Genomic DNA, 16,805 nt, shown 5'->3' with positions numbered 1-16,805 from the left:
ACGACAAAGATGGTAATGGGGAAAAGACATTCTCTTCAATAAATGCTGCTGGGAAAACTGGATAGCTACTTGAAGAGAATCAAACTGGACTATTCCCTCATACCATGCAAAAAAAAAATTCAAAATGGATTAAAGATGTAAATTTAAGACATGAAACCATAAACTTGTAAAAGAAAACATAGGCTGTAAGCTCTTTGACATTGGTCTTAATATTTTTTTGGATGTGTCTCCTCAGGCAAGGGAAATAACAACAACAAAATAAGCAAATGGGACTACACAAATGAAAAAGCTTTTGCACAGCAAAGAAAACTATTAACAAAACAAAAATGCCACCTACTGAATGAGAGCAGATAATTGCAAACAATATATCTGAAAAGGGTTAATATTCAAAATATACAAAGAATTCATATAACTTAACATTAAAAAAACCCAATTAAAAAATGGGCAGAGGATCTAAATAGACATTTTTCCAAAGAAGACATACAGATGGCCAATAGGCACACGAAGATGCTCAACATCGTTCACATATATATATATATATATATATATATATATATATATGTATATATATCACTCAGCCATAAAAAAGAACAAAATCTTGCCATCTGAAACAGCAAGGATGAACCTAGCCTGTATTACACTAAGTGAAATAAATCAGACAGAAAAAGATGAATACTGTACAATTCCACAAATATGCAAAATCCAAAAAACAAATGAACAAACATAGCAAAATTGAAACATAGCTACAGATACAGAGAACAACAGATAGTTCCCAGAGGAGAGGAAATAGGAGAGGAAAGAAATAGGTGAGGGAAATTAACACAAATAAACTTCTGGTTGCAAAATAAATGAGTCACCTGTAGGAAATGTACAGTATGGGGAATATGGTCAATAACTATGTAATATCTTTGTATGGTGATATACTGTAACTAGACTTATCATGGTGATCATTTTGAGATATATAGAAATACAAAATCCCTGTTGTGTAGCATAAACTAACACAGTGTTGTAGGTCAATTATATTTCTAAAACAAACAAACTCAAAGAAAAAGAGATGATTTGTGGTAATAAGAAGTGGAAGATAAAGGGGGACAGGGCGCTGAATTTCCCAGTTTTAAGGTATTAAATAAGCACTAGAGATGTAATATACAACACAGGATATAATATACTACACAAGATGTAATTAATACTGCCATATGTTATATGTGAAAGTTAAGAGAATAAGTCTTAAAGAGTTCTCATCATAAGAAAAATCTTTTCTATTTAATTTTATATTTGTATGAGATGACAGATGGTCACTAAACTTATTGATAATCATTTCATGATGTAGATAAGTCAAATCATTGTGCTGTACACCTTAAACTTTTACAGTGCTGTATGTCAATTATACCTCAATAAAACTGGAATAAAAAATCTAATCTTTGTAATCACAAACATGGAAAGAGGGGGAAAGGGCATTGTCATATATAAAAGAACTCAAAGGGACCATGAGCTTTTCAGGGAAAATAAAAACTAGTTAAGAAAACTAGTCTCTTCAATAAGTGGTGCTTGGAAAACTGGACAGCTACATGCAAAAGAATGAAATTAGAACAAATGATGAAACTGACAAGTGCCTAATCTCTAAAATACACAAACAACTTATACAACTTAACAGCAAAAAAGCCAACAACCCAACTGAAAAATGGGCAAAAGACCTGAAGAGACACTTCTCCAAGGAAGATATATAGATGGCCAACAAGCACTTGAAACAATGCTCAACATCACTGATTATTAGAGAAATGCAAATCAAAACTACCATGAGATACCACCTCACACCAGTCAGAATGGCCATCATTAATAAGTCCACAAATGACAAATGCTGGAGGGGGTGTGGAGAAAAGGGAACCCTCCTGCACTGTTGGTGGGAATGTAAACTGGTACAACCACTATGGAGAACAGTATGGAGGTACCTTAGAAATCTATACATAGAACTACCATATGACCCAGCAATCCCACTCTTGGGCATATATCTAGACAAAACTTTCCTTAAAAAAGACACATGCACCCGCATGTTCATTACAGCTCTATTCACAATAGCCAAGACATGGAATCAACACAAATGTCCATCACAGATGACTGGATTAGGAAGATGTGGTATATTTACAGAATGGAATACTACTCAGCCATAAAAAAGAACAAAATAATGTCATTTGCAACAACATGGATGGAACTAGAGACTCTCATACTGAGTGAAGTAAGTCAGAAAGAGAAAGACAAATACCATATGATATCACTTATGTCTGGAATCTAATATATGGCACAAAGGAACCTTTCTACAAAAAAGTAAATCATGGACTTGGAGAAAAGACTTGCGGTTGCCAAGGGGGAGGGGGAGGGAGTGGGATGGACTGGGAGCTTGGGGTTAATAGATAGAGACTATTGCCTTCAGAATGGATTACCAATGAGATCCTGCTGTGTAGCACTGGGAATTATGTCCAGTCACTTATGATGGAGCATGATAATGTGAGAAAAAAGAATGTATACATGTATGTGTAACTGGGTAACCATGCTCTACAGTAGAAATAAATAAATAAATAAAAGGTTAAAAAAAAAAGAACATTCTCTAACACCATACCCAAAAATAGACTCAAAATGGATTGAAGACCTAAATGTAAGACCAGATACTACAAACCTCTTAAACACAGGCTGAACACTCTCTGACATAAACCACAGCAACATCTTCTCAGATCCACCTCCTAGAGTAATGACAATAAAAGCAAAAGTAAATAAATAGGACCTAATTAAACTTAAAAGTTTTTGCACAGCACAGGAAACCATAAACAAAACAAAAAGACAACACACAGAATGGGAGAAAATATTTGCAAATGAAGCAACTGACAAGGGATTAATTTCTAAAATATACAAACATCTCCTATAGCTTTGAGCTGTGGTGTAGGACACAGACACGGCATGGATTCCCCAGTGCTGTTGCTGTGGCATAGGTCAGCAGCTATAGCTCTGATTGGACCCCTAGCCTGGAAACCATATGCCGCAGGTGTGGCCCTAAAAAAGACCAAAAAAAAAAAAAAAAAAAAGCCTACAAATAATAAATGCTGGAGAGGGTGTGGGGAAAAGGGAACTCTCTTGTGGTAGGGGCCCTCCCAGAACAAAGGGAAGACAATGTGCACAATCAGTGTCTGTGCATGCATGAGCAACTTTGTGGCACTATGACATAATCTGTATCCATGTGCAACTTTGTAGCATAGACCATCCAATCAGAATTTACAGAATGTATGTTACCTTATAAGGGCGACAAAGGAAAAAAAAAATAATGGAGAGTATATTAGACAGCGCCCTGCTGTATTTGGGGCTCAGCCTTTGGATATGAATCTGCTGAGCCAGTGCTGACATGACTTTTCTGGTAAAAAGCCTCAGTGTCTTGTCTCCCTGTATAAGAATCCCGTGCAATTTCTTGGGGGTTCATCTGGGATACAGTGACGGTGATTTCACTTCCCTTGTCACCGGGGTTTGAGCCCTGAGATGCTGGGAGAGGTGACCTTGCCTGGTGCCCAATGGACTGATTGATCTTTAGGGGACTAGACCTCCTGATATGCCTGGGCAAGGACCCCAGGAGCACAACAGAACCCAGTAAGGCCCAAGAACCAGCCAAGGGAGCCCCGTCCATCAGACTGGTAAGAACTCGGGTTCAATTTGGTAAGCCTGCCCCTAAGAGGCAGAAGGGGAGCGTGATCACCTCCCTGAGTCACCTGAGTAGTCTCATGGGAGACAAAACCCCAACAATAAGATGCTGGGTGGTGGGTTGGAAACATTGTGTGAATGTGAGTGAATGAAAGGGATGATGGGAGAGTTCCGACTCAACCAGACAGGCTGAAGCAAGTGTTGAGTCCTGATCTGTGGTTCTGTGGCGATCCTCATATGGCTTAACGGTGGCCCTCTTCAGAGAGGTCCTGATGTTGGGGTTTATATAGTTCTACCAATGCTAAGAGGTGCCTGAAATACCTCCCCTGCAAGAGCGGCCAGAGACAGATGAAGCGATTGTTTACTGCTTCCCTTTCCCTTCTTGTATGACTGTCATCTTTTAGGGGGAGGAAATGGGTGGAAAACAGAACAAACACACTCCCTCAGAGTGTATGATAAAAATTTTCAAGAGGGGATATTCAGGAGATTATGGTATTAAGTTGACTCCCAGAAAACTCTGAATGATTTGTGAGCTATATTGGCCTTCATTTGGGGTGGGTTGGCACTCCGAGGGGTCACTAGATAAAGAACTAGTTAGTAAGGTGTTTAGAGTCATCATGGGGAACCCAGGGCACCCTAACCAATTCCCTTGGATTGACTGCTGGCAGGACATAGTCCTCTATCGGCCACCTTGGCTAAAAGCCTATCTAAGAAAAACCCATAAAATTATGTTGGCTCAAATGATGGCTTCCTCAAAATGCCGACCAGAACCCAAGAAACCCATTTTATCTGGGGAACCAGAGGAAGTACCCTCCACTGCCTCCTGCACTTCCAATAGCCAGGGCCATGCTGGAGACTGCTGCGTCCCCTGAGAGCACCCCCTCCCCTGACTCACCCATGATGCCACCAGTCACTGCTTCTCCCAAGCCTCCAGTGTTAACCCCATATACTCTGGCCCCAAGGTAACTGGAAAATCAGGCCAGCCGGGGTAGCCCCTCTCCACAACAGTACCACGGGGCCCTGCAGATGCCACTGAGAAAGACCAGAGAGCCTGTTTATTTTGATCAAGAAGGCCAAATTCAAGGAGGCCAGTGTGTTTTTGTATACCAACCCTTCACCACCACTGGCCTAAATTGGAAAAATCATACCCCCTCCTACACAGAGAAGCTTCAGGCGATGATTAATCAAATGCAATCCATCATCCAGAACCACAAGCCCACCTGGACTGACTGCCATCAGCTTCTTCTGACTCTGTTTAACACTGACAAATGGCACTGAATTACTCAGGCATCTCTAAAATGGCTAGAGGAAAATGCCCTGGTGCAAACATTAGATGCCCAGGCTTACACCCCAGACCATTTCCCTGGGGAGGACCCCCAGTGGGACCCTAATGTTGATGGGGGACTTCCACAACCTATATGCTACCATGAGACTCTCCTAAGTGACATGAAACAAAGTGGGAAAAGGGCCATGAACATGAACAAAACCTCAGAGGTATTCCAGGGGCCCAATGAGAGCCCAAGCTAATGCTATGAGAGGCTATGTGAGGCATTCTACCTTTATACCCCCTTTGACCCAGGAGCAGCTGAAAACCAGTGGACAGTCAATGCAGCCTTCATGAGCGAGGCACAAGGGGACATCTAATGCAAGCTCCAGAAGTTAGAGGGCTTTGCAGGCATGAATGCTAGTTAGTTTCTAGAGATAGCAACCATAGTGTTTGTCAGCTGTGACCAGGAGGCACTAAATGCTGAAAACAAAAAAATGCAAAAAAAAGGAGAGCCTACGGGTCACTGCCTTGGTGAAGCAAATGGAAGGTGCCCCACAGGGCTAGGGCTGGGGCCGAGGCTGAGGCCAGAAAGGGGGGCAAAGAGGAGGACGATCTCACCCAGGGCCAAAACTGGGACAGAACCAATGTCGTCAGAAAGGCCATTGGAAAAATGAGTGCCCCTCAATTGTCAGATGATTCCCAATCAGGCCCCAAGCAGAGGGGAAGAGGCCAAATGGTCTGGGGTGGATGTCAGCCAGCCCAGCAGCCATGTGGGGCTCCTGAAAATGACTTTATAGGGCTGGCCACTATGGGAGACTATGAGGAGGACTAGGACCAACCAAGCTCTATTTTGCTAGGTCCCCAAGAGCCTATGGTCCGAATGAATATGGGTGCTATTCCATTGACTTCATGATAGATACTGGGGCAGAACACTCAGTGATAACTCAACCTGTGTGCCCACTCTCGCAGAGGCAAGCCACCATCGTAGGGGCCATAGGCAACCAAACATGGCACCTCTTCCTGCTGCCTAGATGATGCGCTTTGGGGGGACATGAAGTCATTCACAAATTTCCATACTTCCCTGACTGTCCCATGACTTTGATGGGTCAGGACTTATTGGGAAAGCTACAGGCCCAGATAACATTCACCTCCCATGGCCAAACAGCCCTGACCCTATAGGGGCAGGATTCATTCCACAAAAGCAATATTTCATCCCTCATAAAGCCCAGATGGGAATTCAAAGGCACCTAGAAAGGCTCCAAAGTATGGAATTCTCTGGCCTTGCTGCAAAGTTTCAAGGAAGAAAGCCCAAATCTGTCAAGAAAAAGTCAAATATCTTGGTTTTCACCTATCCGAGGGACAACATCAACTCAACCCAGAAAGAAAACAGGCTGTCTGCTCAATCCTAGTTCCATCCACCTGATGCGAGGTTCAAGAATTCCTTGGGGCCACAGGTTTCTGTAGAATCTGTATACCCAACTTCTCCATTTTGGCAAATCCCCTTTATGAGGCCACAAAGGGGGGAGAGAATGAGAACCTCTGTTGTGGGGATGAGTGCAACAAAAGGCCTTTGAAGAAATTAAGTGGGCCCACACCAATGCACCTGGCCTAAGGCTCCTGGATGTGGCCAAGCCCTTCTTGTATGTGCATGAGCACACTGGTGTCACAGTAGTGGTCTTAACTCAAGTGTTAGGGTCATGGCATAGCCCAGTGGTATACCTTTCCAAGTAACTTGACTCTGTTGCCCAAGGATGGCCACCCTGCCTGCGAGTGCTTGCAGCCACAGCTCTCTTAGTGTCAGAAGCTGATAAACTGACTAAGGGACAAGAATTAACAGTCTGAGTGCCACACTTGATACTAACATTAATGGAGTATAAGGGACAATACTGGCTAATTCCTGGATGGTCAAATATCAGGGGATGCTATGCAAAAACCTGCACATATGCCTAAAGGTAGTGAGGAACCTAAACCCTGCAACCCTACTACCTGTCGGGCCAGGCCAGGCCAGCCAGATCATGATTGTGTTAAAGTCATGGATGAGGTATTTTCCAGCCGACCAGATTTAAGAGACTAGCCCCTCAAAGACCCAGATGCTGAATACTTCACCAACGGTAACAATTTTGTAAAAGAGGGAGAATGCCTTGCTGTGTATTCCGTGGTGAACTTACATTCCACCACTGAAGCAAAAACTCTACCAAAAGGGACTTCGCGCAAAAGGCAGAGTTCATCGTGCTAAGGTGAGCCCTCCAACTAGCAGCAGGAATACATGTCAATATATATTCTGACTCCAAATATGCCTTCACCACCTTCCATGTACATGGGGCTTTATATAAAGAAAAGGGCCTAATCAACTCAGGAGGAAAGGACATGAAATATGGCAAAGAAATTCTTGAAATCTTGGACACTGTGTGGGTCCCTGGAAAGGTGGCAGTCATACTCTGTTGGGGACTTCAAGGGGGAAACACCACAGTCACTCAGGGAAACCATAAAGCAGGCCAAGAAGCAACACCTGCAGCCTCCAAGGGGACAATAGAACCAGCGGCTCTGACCGCCACAGTGTTCCCTAGTCCATTGGCAGAATGGGACCCTAACTACTCATGACATGAAAATACCTGGTTTAAAACTGAAAATGGAATCTATCTCCCAAGGAGATGAGGGAAATCTGAAGACAATGGAATAGCAATTCCTGAGGTGCTAGTCCCAGCCTTTGTCAAACAATTTCACCAGGAGACTCACATTGGCTGAATGGCTCTCAAGACCACATTGGGCTGATACTTCTACATCCCTCAGCTTTCCAGCATAGCCCAGGTAGTATGTGAACAATGTGAAATGCGTGCCCAAAATAACCTGCATCAGGGACCTAGAGCCACCCCTGGAATATAGAGTGTTGGAGGGGCCCTGATTGAAAATATGGTTGTGGACTTCACTGAGCTTCCCAGAGTCTGAGGCTACAAATATCTGTTAGACTTTGTATGTACATTCTCAGGCTGGGTAGAGGCCTTCCATACTCATACAGAAAAGGCACATGAAGTTGCCTGATTTCTCCTAAAGGAAAACATTCCCTGATTTGGGATACCAATCACCATTGGATTGGAGAACGGACCAGCATCTGTGGCTGAGATGGTGCAATTGGTGGCAAAGGGGTTGAAGATCACCTGGAAGTTTCACATGGCCTATCTGTCCCAAAGCTCCGGGGAGGTGGAACAGATGAATTGGACTCTGAAACTGCAATTAAGCAAACTGTGCCAGGAGATTCACTTACACTGGGACCAGCTCTTGCCAATAGCCTTGCTTCTTAGCAAGGTCCAGTCCCAGTAAGTGAACAGAGTTTTCCCCTTATGAAATCCTCTACGGGCAGCCCCCTCCTCTCATTAAGGGTATAAGGGGGGGGGGTGGTACCTAAAGGAATTAGGAAATCTCACCCTAAGGCAACAGAAGAAGCAGGTGCTATGTTCCACCCTGGCCACCATCCTTCAGTGGGTTAGGGAACAGTTACCTGTAAGCCTAACCACAGACATCAACCCCTTCAAACCAGGGGATGCTGTATGGGTAAAAGAATGGAATATCCAGCCATTAAAACATCTTTGGAGGGGCCCATTTAATGTAATTTTATCCACCCCTACTGCAATAAAGGTGGCAGAAGTGGCTCCTTGGATTCACCACAGCAGAGTAAAACCAGCTTCCCAAGGCTGGGAATACACTTCTGAACCATCAACACCATGTAAGCTGACCATCCAGAGGATACAGACTGCAACCCCAGAGACCCTTAAGGACTGCAGCACTGCTTTAGTCACTTCAGAAGCTGACTAATCTGCGCATGGCAGAAGCTTGAGGGATCCGCTACCTGACGGGATAAATAGACTGTTTTTGCTTCCCATTTCGGTTCTCTTACTGTGATGCAATGCCACTACTTACAGCTGTTATTGTGATCCCTGCCCTGATCTTTGCCACAGGGTTGTCAAAGACTGCTCCAGCCAGATGGAAAAGTGACAAAAGGCCTGGGATGAGGTCGACATGGACATTGAATGGCGGGCCCTAGGTGGACTATACTGGATGTGTGAGAGAGCAGCCTATACTGTACTTCCCCCAAACTGGTCAGGATCTTATGTGTTGGGGTTGATCCGCTCATCTTTCTTCTTGCTCTCACTCACCAAAGGGGAACATTTGGGAGTCCAAGTGTATGAAGACTGGGAGACCCAGAGAAAACAGTATGCCCTACAAACTGGCAACTGAAAAGATAACAAATGGCCCCCTTAATGTATATCCATTACTATGGTCCAGCCACCTAGGCAAAGGACGGGTCTTATGGATACTGTACTCCACTCTACATGTTAAACTGCATCTACAGGCTGTTGTTAAAAAATTTGTTTGGGGATGGTTTTCAACTTTCAGGGGATTTGAAACCCTCATAAGTGTTGTGTTTTTAATTTGGGGGGCTTGCTTGATCCTACCCTGTCTAGCCCCCCAGTTATGAGGTCTCTCTCCAGCCTCATTGAGGCCATGGTCAAAGAAAAACAGCACACATGTAATGATGCTATGGAAATATAAACCCCTAAACTAAGATGATGCTCTTTGAACCCAAAGCAGGGGGTCTGAGCATCAAAGAGGGGTATGTGGTAGGGGCCCTCCCAGAACAAAGGGAAGACAATATGCACAATCAGCCATTGCACACGCATGAGTAACTTTGTGGCAGTATGACATAATCTGTATCCATGTGCAACTTTGTAGCATAGACCATCCAATCAGAATTTACAGAATGTATGTTACCTTATAAGGGGGACAAAGGGACCAAAGTGAAAAAGAAAAAAAATAACGGCGAGTATATAAGACAGCGCCCTGCTGCATTTGGGGCTCAGCCTTTGGATATGAATCCGCTGAGCCAGTGCTGACATGAATAAATGCTGCTTCCTGGCAAAAAGCCTCGGTGTCCTGTCTCCCTGTATGAGAATCCTGCAACACTCTTACACTGTTGGTGGGAATGTACATTGGTGCAACCACTATGGAAAACAATATGGAGATTCCTCAAAGAACTAAAAATAGAACTACCATACAATCCAGCAATCTCATTCCTGGGCATCTATTCAGAGAAAACCATAATTTGAAAGGATACATGCACCCCAGTGTTCACTGTAGCACTATTTCTGATAATCAAGACAAGGAAGCAACCTAAATGTCCATCAAAAGAGGAATGGATAAAGATAAGGTACAATGACACAAAGGAATATTACTCAGCTATAAAAAATGAAATAATGCCATTTGCAGCAACATGGACGGACCTAGAAACTATCATACTAAATTAAGTTAGTCAGACAAACAAACATCATATGATATCACCTATATGTGGAATCTGAAAAAAAGGATACAAATGAACTTATTTGCAGAACAGAAATAGAGTCACAGACTTTGCAAAACTTATGGTTACCAAAGGGGACAGGTGGGGAGTGGGAGGGATGGACTGGGGCTTTGGGATTGGCATATGTACACTGATGTATATGCAATGATTGGCCACTAGGGACCTGCTGTATAGCACAGAGAACTTTACCCAGTATTCTGTGATAATCTATGTGGGAAAATAATCAGTGAGAATGGATGTGTGTATATCTATGACTGGGTCACTTTGCTGAACAGCAGAAATTATCACAGCCTTGCAAATTAATTATACTTCAATAAAACTTTTTTTAAAAAGAAAATTCCAACATCTAAAAGTAAATCAAAACTTAAAATTGAGTAATGAAAAACCTGATATAAAAGGACTGGTGGTGACTTGTGTACATATTAGATATAGGATGAATATTAAATAAGTAAATTAATGCTACAAAACAGGAATTTAAACACAATGAAAATCGACAGTGTAAACTAACTAATGCTCTAATTAGAAGTTTAATACAGTATATAAACCACTAATTAATTAATGTGCAATGTTCTCCAGATACTGACTCATAGACTTTGAAAAACTTATGGTTTCCAAATGAGACAGGTTGGGAGGTACGAGGGGTTGCACTGAGGGTTTCAGATGGAAATGCTATAAAATTTGGTTGTGATGATTATTGTAGAACTATAAATGTAATAAAATTCATTGAGCAATAAAAAAATAAAGTAAAAAAAAATAAAGGTATGGAGAGATGGTTCACAAAAAAGAGAAAACTTTTGAAGAGATAAAAGTCTCATTTACAATAAAAGAAATGTAAACTAAAAAAAAATGAGCAACGTTCTCAATTTATCTACAAGGAATTAATGTGGGAGTTCCCTGGTAGCTCAGCAAGTAAAGGATCTGGCGTTGTGGTTGCTGTGGCACAGGTTCAATTCCTGGCCCAAGAACTTCCACATGCTGCTGGCTAAGCCAAAAATCAAAACCACCAAGGAATCAATCGTTAGCCAATATGATTTACAATAAAAATGTGGTTAATAAAAAAAATCACAATGCTTCAAGACCACCAGGGTGAGTTTCAAATTGAAACAAAGAAGCTATCCAAGTGCCAAGTTTATTTCACTTGAGGAAAGGATCCAGAATAGGGACCCCAATGTCCCAGGGCTCTGTGAGACTCAGACACAGCCTCTCAGGCCATGAAGCTTGAGGGGTGGGAACCAATAATGTGTGTGAGGACCACCGCAGCACAGAGAAGCTGCAGCACCTGGGTCCCTCTGCTGAAATGCCTTGCCAGCCACCTAACATCAGTGGGTGTCAGCCTCACTCCCATCTTTGGGTTGGCAGTGCATCAGTGGCAGATTAGACGGTCAGCAACCCCTGCACCAGGTGCAGTGTGTTTCAGGAAGGGCTAGCCCACCCTCCTCCTCTTCATGTAGTAAGTAGGCTGACCACGGGTCAAACTCTCCTCCAATTCTGAGACTAAAGGAATGTTTACCTCTAAATGTCACTGTTTCTTTTCTTAAATGTACAGAGATCTTTCAGGGGGGAAATATTCAGGCATCTTGCAGTGGTGAAGAAATATGCGAAATTCAAGAGTTACTTCAGTTTCACTTCAGATTCATCTTCTTCAATTAGAATCAAGTAAAATTAAATCTTCACTAAAAAAATAAACATATGGCATGATCCCATTTTTATGAAAGTATTTCTATCTCTCATTCTATCTGTAAAAAATGCATAGAAATATGTCTAGGATGCTGTACCAGAAATGTTAATGATGGTTATATTTGAATGATGAAACAAAGTAATACTTTTATTTTCCTTCTGTACTTTTCTGCTTATGGGGAGCATATACCATTTTCAGAGAAAGAATAACGTCAATTTTCTTTAAAAAACAAAAAACAAACAAACCAAAAAATGACATATTGCCAAGAGTCCTCAGGTTTTACTTTGAAGCTTCCATGTTCTACTTTCTTCCTCTTGCTCCCTCCACACCAAGTCTCTACCTTTCCCCCCAAACCCACCCTTTTCACTTGAACTCCCCACCTCTGTCCTTCCCCTGCTTCCCCCAGTTCTACCCCCTCTCCCCCAGACTGAGAACACCTCATGTTTCCTGCTGATAGCCCACAGAGGTGGGAATGGTAAGCACCCTTCCTTTTTTTGCAGGAGGCTGAGGTGGATACATGTTTTCAGAACTGTTGAGACATTCAGTGACCCCTTTTCCCTTACACCTCCCATAACACCCCACACCAGGAGAGGAGGTGAGAACAGCCAGGGTGTGGGGTGGGAGGAATGGAGAGAGAGCTCTGGCCTGACTAGTCCTGGGGTAAGGTTCCCCCATACCTTCTGCCACGTGGAAGAACTTGAATCTTTTTCCTGGCTCTGTGTCATCCCCTCAGGTAAATTTTTTGTCCCCCACACCTTTACTCAATACATCGCCAACCTCTTGGGTTGCGACATCCTCTCAAGGGTGTGCTTCTGCAGAGGGCCCCCTGCCCTCTACTCCACGCCAGGCGGCGCAGTGAGCCGAGCGGCCTGAACCATCCTGACTCACACTTCGTGGGGCCCATCCAGGCAGGCCGAGGGCTACCTGCAATTTGCCACAGAAATCTGCAGCCAGAGGATGAGTGGGTCAGGGAACGGACTAGAAAGAGGACGGGTCTGCCCACTCACCTCGAGGCAACTTCCACGCTGCGTTTTTAGGCCACAGTTAAAAGCATAACCCGGTGCCCTTCCCGCCCACCCTTATAGGTTTAGTATTGGTCCACCTACGCCCGACTATCTTTGTCCCGCCTCTGCATCCCTATGTCATTCTTACTTTCCACTCTTACTTTGTTGCCTTTCTTCACTGGAAATGGGGGAAAAGAAACCTGCTAGGCATTTTCCAACCGCCCGGCTAGGTCCTCCACCCCTCACTGCACAGGGCACGTCAGGAACTTTCCGGCTATTCTCACAGGCAGCTAGGGACCCCCAACCATAGGAACCCTGCCCTCTAGGTTTGCCTCATGCACCATTTAATGAACTGTCACCAGGTTCAACTGTGTGGAAATAAAAAACGCAGCCTTACTTCGACAGTAAGAGTTGCCGCCGCCGCCGTGCTGCAGTCTCTTCGTGAGCTCCCTTGCACCACATGCGGCCTGAGTGTTGAAGGACCGGTCCCGCGCCTCGCGGTGGGGGCCCACGGTGGTGGGACCTCGACCCCACCGCCGTCATTCACCGCCTGGTCGCCATGTCTGGCCGCCAGTCCACAGGGAGCCCCGCGTCTGCCCCGCCCCCACGGCCGCTTTGCCCTTTGGGGCGGGGCCACTCACGCGCGTTGGGATGCGCACGCACGTGGCCAACCTCCGGGATATAAGCTCCCCACTCTCCTCTGACCCCTCTGTAAAGCTGTGTTCACCGCACCGCTTGCCTCCTTTGAGTTCCACGATTGGGAGTGTCCTCTCAGGGCCGTCTGTATGAAAAGCCCTCTCTAGTGGCACCCCTACAGGAACACAAGCCCCAGAGAGCAGACCCAAGCCCCAACGTCCTTTCACCTTCTTCGCCCTTCACCTGCCTATAAATCTCTTTACCCTTGGATTGGATACCAGATATGCAGGCAGAGTTTCTTCACCCCCTTCAGAAAGTAGTAGGCAGGCCTCAAGGAATTATCAGGGTCCATGTCCCCCCTTTTTTTTAAAGACCCCAGGTGCAGCATATGGATTTTCCCAGGCTAGGGGTCAATCAGAGCTGTAGCCGATGGGCTACACCACAGCTACAGCAATGCCAGATCCCAGCTGCCATCTGTGACCTACACCACAGCTCGAGCAATGTGGGATCCTTAACCCACTGAGCAGGGCGAGGGTTTGAAACTGCATCCTCATGGATACTAGTTGGGTTCCTTTCCCCTGAGCCACAAGGGGAACTCCCACATCCCTTTTTCTTTGACCTCAACTTGCTTGGGGCAGAGTCTTCGAGGACCCTAGCCAGTTCACTGAAGAATTCCAGGAACTGGAGTTCCCATCGTGGCACATCAGAAACAAATCCCACTAGGAACCCTGAGGTTGCCAGTAGGATCTCTGGCCTTGCTCAGTGGGTTAAGGATCCTGCATTGCCCTGAGCTTCGGTGTAGGTCGCAGATGCAGCTCCAATCCAGAGTTGCTGTGGTTCTGGTGAAGGCCGGCAACAACAGTTCCAATTAGACCCCTAGCCTGGGAACCTCTCTAAACCCTGGGTGTGGCCCTAAAAGGACAGAAGACCAAAAAAAAAAAAAAAAAAAAAAAAAAAAGAATTCCAGGAACTGACTCTCTCCTCTGACCTTACCTGGCAGAAACTAAATATTATCCTTTCTCACAACTGCACCACTGAGGAAAAGACCTGTATTTGGGCAGACTCAAATATATGCTGATGGATTACACATTTCCCAACCTCATCAATACCCTGTGGGCATAACAGTAGTGCCTCTAATGGATCCCAATTGGGGCTATCAGCCATGTGAGCCTGGTTTCACTAGAAGGGAATACATCCTCCTTTGCCTCATTGAAGGGATGAAATGATGCATAATTAAAGCTGTTAATTATAATAAGGTTAAAGAGATCACCCAAGGCCAAGATGAAAATCCAGGCCTATTTCAGATTGGTAGATGACCTCAGAAAGTATTCAAATTTAGATCCAAACAACTTTCAAGGGACACACAGTATTTGCAACCCACTTCATTAGTCAATCAATCCTTGACATCTGTCAGAAGCTTCAATGCTTGCCTTGGGGCCCCAAGCCCCTCTCAATCTTCTGATTGATATGGCCCTCAATGTCTTTAGAAACCAGGATGAGGAAGAAAGGAACAGCTTGACTTAAGAAAGGAAGAGTGGCAAGTCAGGCTTTTATCAGCCATCATGATCACCTCCTGGTCACCTCCAAAGTACTCCCAGAAGGAAAGGGGGCCTGTTTTAGCTGTAGGAGTCCCAAACACTGAAGCAAGTAATGCCTATGAAACAGATGCCAGCTTCCACCCAAGATACCATGTCCATTTTGTAAGAAGATGGGCCACTGGAGGATGGAATGCCCCCAACTCCTAAGGGAGCAAGGAAATTCCCCTACACCAGTCATGGCAATGGTTGATTGACTGGACCCAGAACCTATCAAGGCTCCTGAGAAGACATTCATCATCAAATGGGAGGAACCTCAGGTGACCACTGATGTGGAAGAAGAACTGCTTTTCAGTTGCAAGGGGATCAGAGCCATGTCTTGGTCTGACCAGTGGCTGGGAGGGTGGGCAAATGTTCCTTGGATCCAATTTGGCAGAAAGACCCAGAAAGGTCACTCTGGAAGCAGGGAACAGCACTACAGTTCCCATGGGGCATAGCGCTCTGATGCCTGGACACTGGGGGGGAGGGGCATCCAGGCCTGGGTCATTCAAGGCCGGGGATCCAGAGCAGAGACACACCAGTAGAGGTGCAAAAATTAGCAAATGAAAATAAGATGTCCAGGGAGTTCCTATCGTGGCTCAGCGGAACGGGAACTCCCAGTTCTCTGTCTTCATTTTTTAAATTATTAACTCAAATTTGCACAGCCTTACCAGCCTATAGATGCAAATGAATCCACTTAAAAATAGCAAATGTTGGAGTTCCCATCATGGCGCAGTGGTTAACGAATCCGACTAGGAACCATGAGGTTACGGGTTCTATCCCTGGCCTTGCTCAGTGGGTTAAGGATACAGCATTGCCGTGAGCTGTGGTATAGATAGGTTGCAGATGTGGCTCAGATCCTGTGTTGCTGTGGCTCTGGCGTAGGCTGGCGGCTCCAGCTCCGATTCGCCCCCCTGGGAACCTCCATATGCCACAGCAGCAGCCCAAGAAATGGCAAAAGACAAAAATAAAAAATAAAAAGCAGGACCTTGTCCCTCTGAGATATCACGTCTGAGACCTCCTCAGCCCCAGTCAGGTTCTTGTGCTTCTGTTGTGGTTGGTGCCCACTGCCCCCTAAGTTGCCTGGCTCAGCCCTGTAGCCAAGTCTGTGCCTCAGCGCCCTCTGCTGGTGAGCCGAAGACTGCAAACACAGGTGCTGCCCTAGGGTGCTGAGGCACCACAATCCCATGGCTGGCAGAGCTCCTCCAGGGATGGGAGAAAGGCCTTCCTCTCCCACTTCTCACCCGAGCTGACAGCAGACAGCCTCTCCAACTGCCCAGCCTCTGCTCACCTCCTCTTTCTTCATGCACTTTCTGGCTTTGTTCACCCATGCGTGCAGGCAATGCTCTAGCTGGTGCCTCCTCTTGGTCCCTTCTACCCCTAATGTTCAGCTGGGTTCAGCTGATCAACAGCTCTTCCTAGTGCCAGGCAAGCCAGCCTGTGGAAAGCCCACAGTTCCCAAGGATCACAGTCAGCTGCCCCTCCTGCCCCATTACCCATATCATCCAGGTCCTCCCCTAGACTGCCAGATGACCTTGTGTCCATTTAAACCTCTTCCCATCACCCAAGTAAGTGCCTTGGCCAATCTGAAGTAGCTCCTTTCAAGGAAGGATGG

General features: G+C 45.2%; 1 protein-coding gene across 4 annotated transcripts in view; it reads right to left on the bottom strand.

Annotated features, from left to right (window-relative positions):
* Positions 1-13,576, bottom strand: part of LOC100738931 (IQ domain-containing protein F5-like) — a 75,036-nt gene extending 61,460 nt beyond the window's left edge. For all 4 annotated transcript variants that reach the window (XR_002337549.1, XR_002337550.1, XR_002337551.1 and 1 more), the window contains exon 1: positions 13,378-13,576. The gene's annotated coding sequence lies outside the window, so the exon portion shown is untranslated. The remainder of the gene's footprint in view (positions 1-13,377) is intronic.

The sequence above is a fragment of the Sus scrofa genome, chromosome 13 (genome assembly GCF_000003025.6).
Source record: "Sus scrofa isolate TJ Tabasco breed Duroc chromosome 13, Sscrofa11.1, whole genome shotgun sequence".
In the NCBI taxonomy this organism is placed as follows: domain Eukaryota; kingdom Metazoa; phylum Chordata; class Mammalia; order Artiodactyla; family Suidae; genus Sus; species Sus scrofa.
The sequence above is the reverse complement of the archived record's forward strand: the minus strand, read 5'-3'. Positions and strand labels throughout refer to the sequence as shown.